Source organism: Nycticebus coucang, chromosome 9 (genome assembly GCF_027406575.1).
Source record: "Nycticebus coucang isolate mNycCou1 chromosome 9, mNycCou1.pri, whole genome shotgun sequence".
NCBI lineage: Eukaryota > Metazoa > Chordata > Mammalia > Primates > Lorisidae > Nycticebus > Nycticebus coucang.
The window spans coordinates 69,348,209-69,360,702 of NC_069788.1; the positions used below are offsets into that span (position 1 = coordinate 69,348,209).

The 12,494-nt window shown below is 41.0% G+C and overlaps 1 pseudogene; it reads right to left on the reverse strand.

Moving 5' to 3' along the window:
• Positions 1-7,464: 7,464 nt before the first annotated feature.
• On the reverse strand, positions 7,465-9,956 carry LOC128594317 (keratin, type I cytoskeletal 18-like; annotated as a pseudogene).
• Positions 9,957-12,494: the final 2,538 nt, after the last annotated feature.

Here is a 12,494-nt window from a genome sequence, read left to right on the forward strand (position 1 = left end):
ATGAGATTGACATGATGTGCTGAGTCACCTACCTGTCAAGTCTTTCTCAGATATACCATTAAGCTGCTGAGACCTTACTATTTTTCCTTCTGCTTTCTCTTATCCTTCCATCTTGAATGGTTATATTTTTAAGAAGGGGAACATTCTACAGTCTTGGAACCATATGCAAAAGAAGCAAATGTTCTTATTCCTTATCCCCCAATTCCACCCTAAGGGCATATCTTTAGATTTCCTTAAAGGATTTTGGCCTTTAAAGAAATATAATATGGAAGTTCCTTTGATTGCGTTGGCCCATTGGACTACAGAAAATGCTTCTGCATTGCTTCAGAAATGTATTAAGAAGACCTAAGATGAAGCCAGCAGATGACTCTGTTTTGGAGTCAATTCGCTGCTCCAGTGTTTCTTTTCTTTTCCTTTTGTTTCCTTATTGCTAATTTCCTTGCCTTTTTCCTAGTCTCCTTTTCTCCCTCCCTCCCTCCCCCCTTCCTCTCCCTTTCTTTCTTTCTCTCTTCCTCTTTTCCTTTTAGAGCTACCCAGATCATCTATCTCTTACACTTGTAAACTAAAGAAATATTTTCTCAGTCTTTCAAATAAATTCTGGTGGCTACTCTTTCCACTTTGTATTCTTTAGACGTAACAATAAAAATGAGAAGACACCAGACAACTTTGAGTTAATTTAGATAAATATTTCCAAGTGGCTTTCTCTGTCGCAGAAATTGTAGGGTTCAGGATTATCCTGGACAAGCGGCCATTTTGCCACTTAACATTGCAGTCAGCCATATCAAAGGTTTTATTAGAAGATGTTCTAATTAACCAAACAGTGACTCTATTCCTTTGAATTTTTATGCTACCTTAAACCCTTTAAAAGGGACTGGATTTTTAAACTTCTTCTCTCTTAAAGTTAAAAAACATTTTTAGTATCTGTTAAGTGTTCATGTTGTGCTGGGCGCGCTTAACCAATGCTATAAATGTTGTACTATATGAGAACCATATGATACAGACTCCCTTCTAGAGGTTTTCACATTCTAAAGGGGAGCAAGGTATATACACGTTGCTTGTGTGTACATGCCCGTGGTTGAATGTATATACATACACACACACATATATAATACAGATATATGTTGCAATCCCATGTATATGCATGCACACGTTTTAAACCAACGGTGTACACATTCACACACACACACACAAAGTAGTCCTTCCATAATAAAAATCCTAGACCTTAAGAAAAATATATGGTTGAAGGACTGAAATCAAAAGAAGAAAAATATGTGGTTGAGGGACTGGAGTCAGAAGTTAATTTTAAAATGCTGTGAGTTGCATTAATATAAAGCAATAAACACTAACATCAAATTAGTCCCAAAGCAAGGATATTTTGTAACATAGCACGTGGTGCTGTTTGTTTCATTGCCATCCTTTGGTCCCGAGAGACTGTTCAGCAACTCCCTTCACTGAAGTTTTGGTGACTCACAGGTTAGTGAATAGTTTAGCTTTGGGGAGGTCAGTCTGTCCTTCATCCAAAGGTTCAGTGGTTGCCCAATGTTGTGCAACCTGCCTTCAGAACATCTTTGAAGGAGGGCTTGGGAGTGTCCAGCAACTTTGCTACCCTAATCTCATGTCAAAACATTCGCCGTGTACTTATCTATACACTTTCCAGCTATCTTTCTCCTGACCAGAGATGGGAGAGCTGTCCAAGGCAGGACCTTTTTACCTCCATCTTCTTTGACTTTCTCTGAGCCTTCATGGCAAAATCAGTACTCCTCTAACTCAGCCCTTGACATCCCTTTCCTTTTTCATTTCCTCAATTTTCTCTTTTACTAATCAAGTCTCACGGGAGTGGTTCATACCCTAGAATTGAGAAGACATGAAGAAGTAAGTTTGTTGAGGGATTATTATATTACTATTAATAGTTAATAAGTTGTACATAAAACTCTGCATGTATCATATTTTAGTGGGTGTAAAACATTTAAGAAAACAACAGGTACCATTTTGTGTTCATCCTGTAGTCATGCAACAAGTATTTACTGAGGACGTACTACGTGCCAGACACAGTACAAACACCGAACGTGCCAGGAGGGAATAAGAAAGGCATGGCGCTCACCTGCATGGAGGTACATGTTAGCCACTGTGCTAAATGCTTTGGATACATCCTTGTTTTATTCTTGTAACAACTTGTATGAAAAAAGTCTATCTGTTTAATGAGGATGGTACTAAGGGCTGAATGTTTGTGTTCCCCCTAAATCCATACTTTGAGACCAATCCTCAGGGTGGTGCTATTAAAATGTGGGGCTTTTGGGCAATGATTAGATCTTGAAGGCTCTGTCCTCATGAATGAGAATGATGCTCTTATGATGGAGCTTGTTCACCCCTTCTCCCTGGGGAGGAGATGTAGAAGGTGCCGTCTCTGGGGAACAGGCTCTCATCAGACACCAAATCTGCTGACCCTTTGATCTTAGACTCCAGAATTGTAAACAACAAATTTCTATTGTTTACAAATTGCTAAGTCTAAGGTATTTTAGTATTTTGTTACAGGAGCCCAAATAGACTAAGACAAAAATTGGTACCAAGAAGTGGAGTGCTGCAATGCAAATATCAAAAAGTGCAGATGTGGCTTTTTAATTGAGTAATGGATAAAGGCTGGAAGAGTTTTGAAGTACATGCTAGAAAAAGCCTCCAGGTACATTGCCATAAACAGATCTTAAAAGGTGATTCTGCTGAGGGCCCAGAATAAGAGAGGAGCAGTAGAGAAACCATCAAACTTTTTAGAGATAACAGAAGTGGATATGATCAGAATGTGGGTATAAGTATGGACGCAGAAACCATTCCAACTGAATCCCAGAAGGAAATGAGAAATCTTTTATTAAAAACTGGAAGAAAGGTGATCCTTGCTGTAAAATGGCAAAGAACTTGGCTGAGTAGTGTTTACATCCTAGTGTTTTGTGGAAGGTAGAGCTCGTGAATGGTGAAATGGGGCATTTGGCAGAAGAATTCTCTAAGCCCATTATTGAGGCTGTGACACGGCTTCTCCTGACTGCTTATAGGAAATGTCAAAAGAGACAAAGGTTAAAAAAAATGGAATTTATAATCAAAAGGGAGGCAGAACTTAAAGGTTTGGAAAATTCTCAGCCTGGCTCATTGTAACGAATGAGAAAGCTTGTTTGGGAGAGTATCAGCGGTGTGCATAAAAAGATTAGGATATATGAGGTCAGACAATCAGACATATTGGCATTTGGCCAATATGTTAATATTGTCCAGACAGTTAAGTTCACGGACTCATCCCAGAAAAAGTGCTACATACCTCATTGCTGAATATTACTATGATCACCTTTCAAGCCCACCTTTGAATCACATAGCTATAGAACTTAAAACAAGCATACCAGAAAGAGGTGGAGCTTTTTGAGGGGGGGATTGTAGAATGGGTACTGAGGGAGGATCGTGTCTTGGGACATAGCTAAATCCCCTGTAATAGTTATAGCAAGGACACAGGAGTAGCAGCTCCCCTTGGGAAGCTATGCACTGATGCCAGCGCCTAGTTCACGCTTCAAAGCACTTTTTTTTTTAGGATAACTTTGTGAACTTAATTGTCAGACCTCATATGACAACAGCTTGGATGGCCATTCTAGAAAAATAATTTCAAAATTGCTTTGAAGGGTAGACTAGGTTCACACTCAGCCTGGGCCTGCTAGAACAACAATGGTAACTACTACAACAACAACAAAATAGCCAGGTGTTGTGGCGGGCACCTGTAGTCCCGGCTACTAGGGAGGCTGAGGCAAGAGAATCACTTGAGCTCAAGAGTTTGAGGTTGCTGTGAGCTGTAATGCCATAGCACTCGATCGAGGGTGACATAGTGAGAAAGTCTCAAAAAAAAAAAAAAAAGGTGGACTAGGTGTTGGCATCAGTCTAGCTTCCCAGAGGGAGTACTTAGAAGGTGACCACAGTGATATTCAGCAACGAAGTCTGTAGCACTTTTTCTGGATGAGTTTGTGAACTTAACTGACCAACCTCCTATTAGCCACATGCAATTCATCAGGACAATGGAAAAGTGACTCTGAAGGCATTTTTGAGATCTTTGGGGCTATTACTAATTACAGACTCAAAGTGCCAGGGACTCAAGGATAGAATTATTCCAAAGGAGGGACTCAGGAGCCTAGGGGACCTCAGGGCTCTCTTCCCAGCACAACCCTTAAAGATCTACTCCCCTACATTCCAGTCAGTACTCTTTGGCCGCCCCAGCCATGTTTGGTTTAGCAGACCCCAGTGCAACGGCAGCTGCTCCTCCAGGGGTCACAGGTGGTAAACTTTGGCAGCATTTGTCTGGTGCCCTCTCCACTAGATGTCAGAGTGGGTGAGCTGTGGGGCATGATAGCTGCCTCCACCAAGATTTCCAAGGATGCCCAGGAGAGCCTGGGGGCCCCGTAGAGCCAAAATAGGGTCCTGTTAGTCGCTATCTTGATGTACTGACTCACAGACTCCTATGCCCCTGCTATAATATTACCAGGGGATTTAGCTATGTCTCAAGACACAAACCTCTCTCAGTTCCAATTCTATAATTTCTGAAAAGGAGCACCATCTCTTTTTGGTACACTTGTTTTAAGTTCTATAGCTATGTGATTGTTATGATTTTTCCCATAAAAGTACCATTAGTAATACCTCAGAAAAGAAAATTTAAAAATTCTCCTAGCTTCCTAAAGATTCTAGCAAAGTGCATATCAAACATTTTTTCTTGTAAATATGTAGAAATCACTGAGCTTCCTTCTAATATAAAAATCCCATCTCTTTTCCTCAATGCATGTGTATTACTATTTATTGAAATAATATTCATTTCTCATGAGTATAGGGGTGAGTAAGAAAAGAAAAGAAAAGAAAAAGAAATAATATTCATGCATCAAAAATGTAGTTAGGAAACATTAATAACGAGTATTCAATTGTTATTGTAGATGTAAAGAAGTCTACTGTAATCTGAACTTAGAACTCTCTTGAGAATTTATTGAGCATGGAAAAATAGACTTTTTACCATAGATAAAATGGCAAAACAAGAAACTTTAAAGAAAGCTTTTTTACATCTAATCACCATTCCTTTCTGGCAGCTATCTCTCTGAAAGAAAATATCTAATGACCTTTCTTTACCAACCAGATCATTATCATAATGGGTTCATGTCCTAAAGACAAAACATTAAAAGTAGAAGCGGTAGCTGAACTCATAGATTTTATGGAATATGAATTTAGACATTTCTCTGCCTTATGCAGTAAATTTTAAAATAAAATAAAGCATCAAAGCATTAAGAAAAAGTGTTGCTTTATTCACGTAGATCAAAATTCCTATTCTTCTTACATTTATCTTTTTTTCCATAGCCTTACACACACACACACACACACACTTTTTTGATCAGGTACTATCTGTATGAGGCAAATGGAATTCTTGTTCAAAGTATCATCCCTTTATTTATTTATTGGATTGTTTACTTATTTATTTTGCGATAGAGTCTTACTGTGCCACCCAGGCTAGAGTACAGCGGTATCAGCCTAGGTCACAGCAACCTCAAACTCTTGGGTTCAAGTGGATCCTCCTGCCTCAGCCTCCCATGTAATGGAGAGTATAGGTCCTATCATGACTCTTGGCTAATTTTTCTATTTTTAGTAGAGACAGAGTTTGCTATTGTTCAGGCTGATCTTGCACTGCCAAACTCAAGGGATCGTCTCACCTCAGGCTCCCAGAATGTTAGGATTACAAGCATGAGCTACCATGCCAGGCCAAAATGTGTCTAACTTATTATGGTCTGTTAGCCCACAAATGATTCTAGCCAAAAGAGTACAGAAAAAATGGAGTACATGCATGTTCATGACCACCCAAGCAGTATAAAATCAAGGGGCGCATGTGCTTGCTTTTCCTAGAAGGCAACTAGGATGTGGACTAGGAATGGTTAGTGGCCTTACGACCTTGTAAGAGGGAAGAAGACAAGGTCAAGGGGGAAATAAACTTTCTCCATAAACACCTGTACCAGTTCTGTTTAAAACATGTTAAACCATGAACCCAGAAACATTTCTCAAGTAAATTTGGCTGCTTAACAACTGACATCTGCCAGTCATGACAGCAAATACACGTAGAGGTGTATTTGCTGGAGTGGAGAACCACTCTCCGAAAGACCGTGCTCCATCTTTAGTATACACTGGTGAGCCATTCTGGTTGGTAACTGCCCAGCACTGTGACTAATAGACCAATTCAGAGTTCATTTTGCTGAATCAGCTTACGGGAGCAGTTGGTTTTTGCCATTAAGAAGTCGGTGCTTGCACCTGCAGGAACCAATTTGTTTCTTCACGGAACTAAAACCAATTGTTGTTTTTAATAGTTTGTGGGGATTAGAAATAGATATTAAATTTAGATATTAGAATAGAATAGAATTAGATTATAGTACCAGTGAGAAAATACATATTCACACTCATATATGTATCCACATGACAGTTGTTTTACTTTGTGGTAAGTTTGGTTTCAGAAATGACCCAGACTTTAAACCAACATGAATGAACAAACAAACAAACAAAATATAGTTTCAGTCTAGGAACTTAGCCAAAAAGGCTTTTTATCCAATATACGTTTTATTATCCAAATCACTTTCCAAAAGAAGTATTTATCCTCAGATGAAATAAAATGCCTCAAACTTTTAAGACTTATTTTTGATCAGGTCCAGTGACATTAACACATCTGCAGGTACAATCAAGCTTGTATATGAGATTACCATCATCCACAAAAGCAAATTCATTAAAATGCAGGAAGGTACACAGGACTGATGATCTAAAATTTCCAAAACACTTGATTCATAGTTAACAAGAATTTTTTGCAAATGGAGTAAGAGAATCCAGAGAATCTAATATTCTTGACCCAAATATCTCCCTCAGCCTAGACACATCATAAAATGGTAACACCCACAGGCAAACAGGAGAGTTAGTGAAGTGTAAACACACTGAGAATCAGAGGGACAATTCAGGACACTCAGGTACAGCATAAAGAAAGGTCTCGATTATATAATTCCACACTTGATAATGCTCCCTATTTAAATTTGCCTTGTCCATATTTAGAACGCTTTGCACTTTGTAAATAATAAATTCTCACAAGCCTAGGCTGACTATTCTAAGTTACTTTTTTCCCCCCTCAGTTAGGAAAAGTGGGAAATAATAATTTTGTGATAGCTAAGAGTGGTACCTGTGGCTCAGAGAGTGGGGTGCCAGCCCCATATACCGAGGGTGGTGCGTTCAAACCCAGCCCTGGCCAAACTGCAACAACAAAAAAATACAAAAATAGATAAACTTAATTAAAAAAAAAAACTAAAAAAAAAAAATGCAAAATCATGGTGAGCTGGAAGCTACCTCTGAATTGATCCTACAGGGTTAAAAAAATTGTATTTGTGTAGTTCTTTTTTCATCTCTGAACTCTTTATTATCATAAGTGCACGCTGGTCTACTGCCTCAGTGTCTCAGAACTTTGGTGTCGTTGGTTTTAGACACGACTTTGCCGTCCACTATCCTGCGGGTGGTGGTGTTTTGGATGGTTTGCATGGAGTTGCTGCTGTCCAGGGCATCCCTAAGGTTGAAGTCCTCCCCGTTTTCCAGCAGGCGGCGGTAGGTGGCGATCTCAGCCTAGTCTAGCTTGACCTTGATGTTCAGCAGTGCCTCATATTCCTGGGCCTGGCGCTGCCCCTCTGCTTGGGTCTGTGCCAGCTCTGACTCCAAATGTGGCAGGACTCCATTGAGTTGCTCCATCTGGAAGGCGTAGCGGGCCTCCACCTCCCTCAGGCTGTCCTCCAACTCGGACTTCTGATTTCTCATGGAGTCCAGTTCGATCTCCAAGGACTGGACTATACGTGTCAGCTCTGTGAGCATTGTCTTTTTTTTTTTTTTTTTTGTAGAGACAGAGTCTCACTGTACCGCCCTTGGGTAGAGTGCCGTGGCGTCACACGGCTCACAGCAACCTCTAACTCTTGAGCTTACGTGATTCTCCTGCCTCAGCCTCCCGAGCAGCTGGGACTACAGGTGCCCGCCACAACGCCCGGCTATTTTTTTGCTGCAGTTTGGCCGGGGCTGGGTTTGAACCCACCACCCTCGGCATATGGGGCCGGTGCCCTACTCACTGAGCCACAGGCGCTGCCCAACTGTGAGCATTGTCTTAGCAGCTCTGACCTCAGCAAACTGTGAGGTGACCACTGAGGTGCTCTCCTCAAACTGCTGGGACCAGGTCTTGGCCAGCTCTTCTTGGTTCTTCGGAGCCAGCTTGTCATACTGAGCCGGCATGTCTGCCATGAGGGTCCTGGGATTTGGGAGCATCTACCTTCACAGTCAACCCAGACCTGGCAATCTGGGCTTGTAGGGCTTTTACTTCCTCCTCGTGGTTCTTCTTCATAAAGAGCAGCTCTTCCTTGAGAGCCTCGATCTCTGACTCCAGCCGCAGTCGAGTGACATTGGTGTCATCAATGACCTGGCGGAGTCCAGGGATGTTGCTCTCCACAGACTGACACATGGCCAGCTCTGTCTCATACTTGACTCTAAAGTCATCATCAGCAAGACGGGCATTATCAATCTGCAGAACGATGTGGGCATTGTCCACAGAATTTGCAAAGATCTGAGCCCTCAGGCCTTCGATGGTCTTGAAGTAATGCGCCCAGTCTCTGAAATGGGGCCCTTCTTCTCCAGGTGTTCCCAGATTTTGCTCTCCAGCCTCTGATTATCAGTCTCCAGGTTCCTTACTCTGTCCAGGTAGGAAGCCAGGCAGTTGTTCAGTTCTTTTTTTTTTTTATTTTTATTTATTTATTTATCTATCATTAAATCATAGCTGTGTACATTAGTGCAATCAAGGGGTACAATGTGCTGATTTCATATACAATCTGAAATATTCCCATCAAACTGTTCAACATAGCCTTCATGGCATTTTCTTAGTTATTGTATGTAGACATTTGTATTCTGCATTTGGTAAGTTTTGCCTATACTCATTCTAAGATCACCGTAGGTGTGGCCCCACCTATTACCCTCCCTCCACCCTAACCTCCCCCCTCCCTTCCCCTCCCTTGGTCCTTTCCCCATATTCTTGTGCTATAGTTGAGTTATAGCCTTTATGTGAAAGCTATAAATTAGCTTCATAGTAGGGCTGAGTACATTGGATACATTTTCTTCCATTCCTGAGATACTTTGCTAAGAAGAATATGTTCCAGCTCCATCCATGTAAACATGAAAGAGGTAAAGTCTCCATCTTTCTTTAAGGCTGCATAATATTCCATGGTATACATATACCACAATTTGCTAGTCCATTTGTGGGTCGATGGGCACTTGGGCTTTTTCCATGACTTAGCAATTCTGAATTGGGCTGCAATAAACATTCTGGTACAGATGACTTTGTTATATTGTGATTTTTGGTCTTTGGGTATAAACCTAGTAAAGGAATTATAGGATCGAATGGCAGGTCTATTTTTAGGTCTCTAAGTATTCTCCAAACATCCTTCCAGAAGGAACGTATTAGTGTGCATTCCCATCAGCAGTGGAGAAGTGTGCCCTTTTCTCCACATTCACGCCAACATATCTGGTTTTGGGATTTTGTTATGTGGGCTACTCTTACTGGGGTTAGGTGATATCTCAAAGTAGTTTTGATTTGCATTTCTCTGATGATTAAGGATGATGAGCTTTTTTTGGTCGTTCAGTTCTTGCATGGTCTCCTTCTCGGTCTGGATGACCCCTATTCCTGCTAGACCCCCAGCCATCCCCGTGGCCAGGACCCCAGACCCCCAGCCACCCCAGAAGCTGGTGGAGCGGGACACGGAGATCCAGGAGCCCGAGGCCCCGGAGCCTGCATAGATGCTGGCTGCGCTGCTGGTGGGTCAGACACTGTAGCTGGGCGCTCAGACTGAGCCCAGGGACCGGTAATTGCTGGAGAAAGTGGTGGAACGAGTAGTGAATGACATGATGTCTGAAGAAGAGAGGACAATACTCGGGCAAGCTGTGTAGTTCTTGTTATGGATGGAATTGTGTGTCACCCCATCTCCCTACTTCAAATTCTTCTGTTGAGGCCCTGCACCCCAACATGACTGTTTTTGGATTAAAAAGGTAATTCAGGTTAAATGAGGCTATGAGTAGGGTCACAAACCAATAAAATTGGTGTCCTTATAAGAAGAAGAGACGCCATGGGAAGACACAGTGAGAAAATGGCCGTCTGTAAGCCAGGAATAGGCTTCACCAGGAACCAGTGAGTACCTTGATCTTGAACTTGTATTGGTGAGTACCTTGATCTTGAAAGTGGTCAGTACCTTGATCAGTACCTTGATCTTGAACTTCTCAGCCTCCAGGACAAATAAATAAATAAATAAATAAATAAATTTCCGTTGTTAAAGCCCCTCAATCTGATATATATAGTTTTTAATTAGCAGCCCAAGCACATACACTAAGACAATTCTTTTGCCTTTTTAGTAGGCCCCCACTGGGTCATCTAATTTTCTCTTTTAACAATTCCCAAACAATTCCCACATTGAAAGGACAACTGAGGCACACCACTGTTAAGTAATTGTCTAACGCATTTGGTGGTTCTTACAGCATATTCAGGATTCCAAAGATTCCCATGGAATCCTCTGGTGTTGAGGGGTGGCCAGACAGCCCCCACAGCCTGCCTTATCTGAGATTGTGATGGTCCAAGTCAGCCACAGCTGCTCAGGTGTGTCCTCATATCCCTCTGGTACCCTGGGGCAGAAAAGACATGTAAGAAGCACTGACTTACCCCTTGCAGTATGAGTCTTCAGGCCTTTTTAATGGAAAAGGAAGTTTGCCTTTTATTTTCTTACTAAGTTGAGTTCAGTGATAGATACTCAACACCAGCAAATCCTTGTCACCAGCCCCATGTCCCTGCCTTCTTAAACAAAGTATACAGACATGATCTAACCTTTAATTGATGCTCAGAATTGTCATCCTATAGATCAGTTTTTATAGAGTTCTGTAATTCCCCGATGCCACTAGAGAAACAGTGAGGTTTGGAGGGCTGTTTTTACATGGAATGGAACCAGACAGCTTTTTGTTGTTATGGTATTTGTTTTTACTGATATAAGCAATAGGTTTGGAAATTTTTAAGCACTTTCTTTGTCTTAATTAGATGGCATTATGATACTCATTATAATAGATAATAGTTGACGTTAATCAAAACAACCAACTTTCTAATTGAATTGATAAACCAATCAGTCCCCTAGGGCACTTTATAGCATACTACAGAGAGTGAGAATAATTAGATGTATTTGTACAATATGGTGAAATTAAAAGAAAAAAAATTATATGATTTGTAACTGTAATTTAAAGTGTGGGGATTTTTTTTCAATGATAATTATCATCAATGGCTTTCTGGGAAAATTGCTATTAAAATTTACTTGGACCGTTACAAACGGAGGAAGCTAAGACAAAAATCAAACAAACAAATATGTATCTATTTTTCTGAAAGAACAGCATGCACATTTGCTTATTTACTTAAACTGAATTATCTTTGTTTGTCCAGGTCATACAAAGATGCCATTTGAGGAAGGCTTTGGCCTGTAAGAAATCCACATGTCCTTCAAGTGCCCCAGTGCTAATTGACTGGGGCACTTGTGAATAAAGTCACTTCATCTTTAGTATCACGGTGTGAATGGAGAATTCTGAGCGTGTTCTGAAGTGAAGGGAAGGGTTGAATTAAGGGGAAGAACGTATCAGCCTTGGAGAATCGAGGAGACTGCAGTTTATACAAGGCTGAGCTGAGCCACTGGGCTCAGGAAAGGTTGAAATATTGCTCCCATAAAACTTTGCAGGATGTGTCAGAGCACATACTGCTAGGTGGGACCCTAGCATTTTGTAGGTTTGGGGTGGACTGAGAATTTGCATTGCACCAAGTTCTTACATGCTGCTGCCTGTTGTTCTCTGGGGCTACCTTTTGAGGTACACTACAGTTGGATGAGGAGTAGAAATCCATCTTCCAAAGTCAAGTAAAATCCTGGAATGGTCCGGTCCTCTGGTTAACACACGAGGCCCTGTTGCCAAATAGCTTCTAAGGCAGTGGTTCTCAACCTGTGGGCTGTGACCCCTTTGTAACAATGAAAATACATCCTGCATATTAGTTTTCCAGGGGAAATACCTTCTGCCTTGAATCGCAATCTCTATCATCTCTCTCTCTCTACCTCTCCTTATACCTATATCTGTATCTGTACATATGTATATGTGTGTGGGGCACATGAATGTGTATTTAATAAATCAGAAGCCGTTCCACTATTTTATCCGCTTGTAAATCATTTGAAGTAAAACTGTGCTAAGATGACCCTACAGCGACCCTGGTCTTATCCTAGATTGAAGGTAGAAGACTAACAAGAAGGATAAAGAATTTTTTTTTTTTTAAGTCATACAGTAGGAGATCTAAAGATGAAATCTAAATTTCTAATCCTGAATCACATTTTTCATACATATCTTAGAAGAATGTTTGAAAAAAAACGAATTATGCTTAGTGTTAA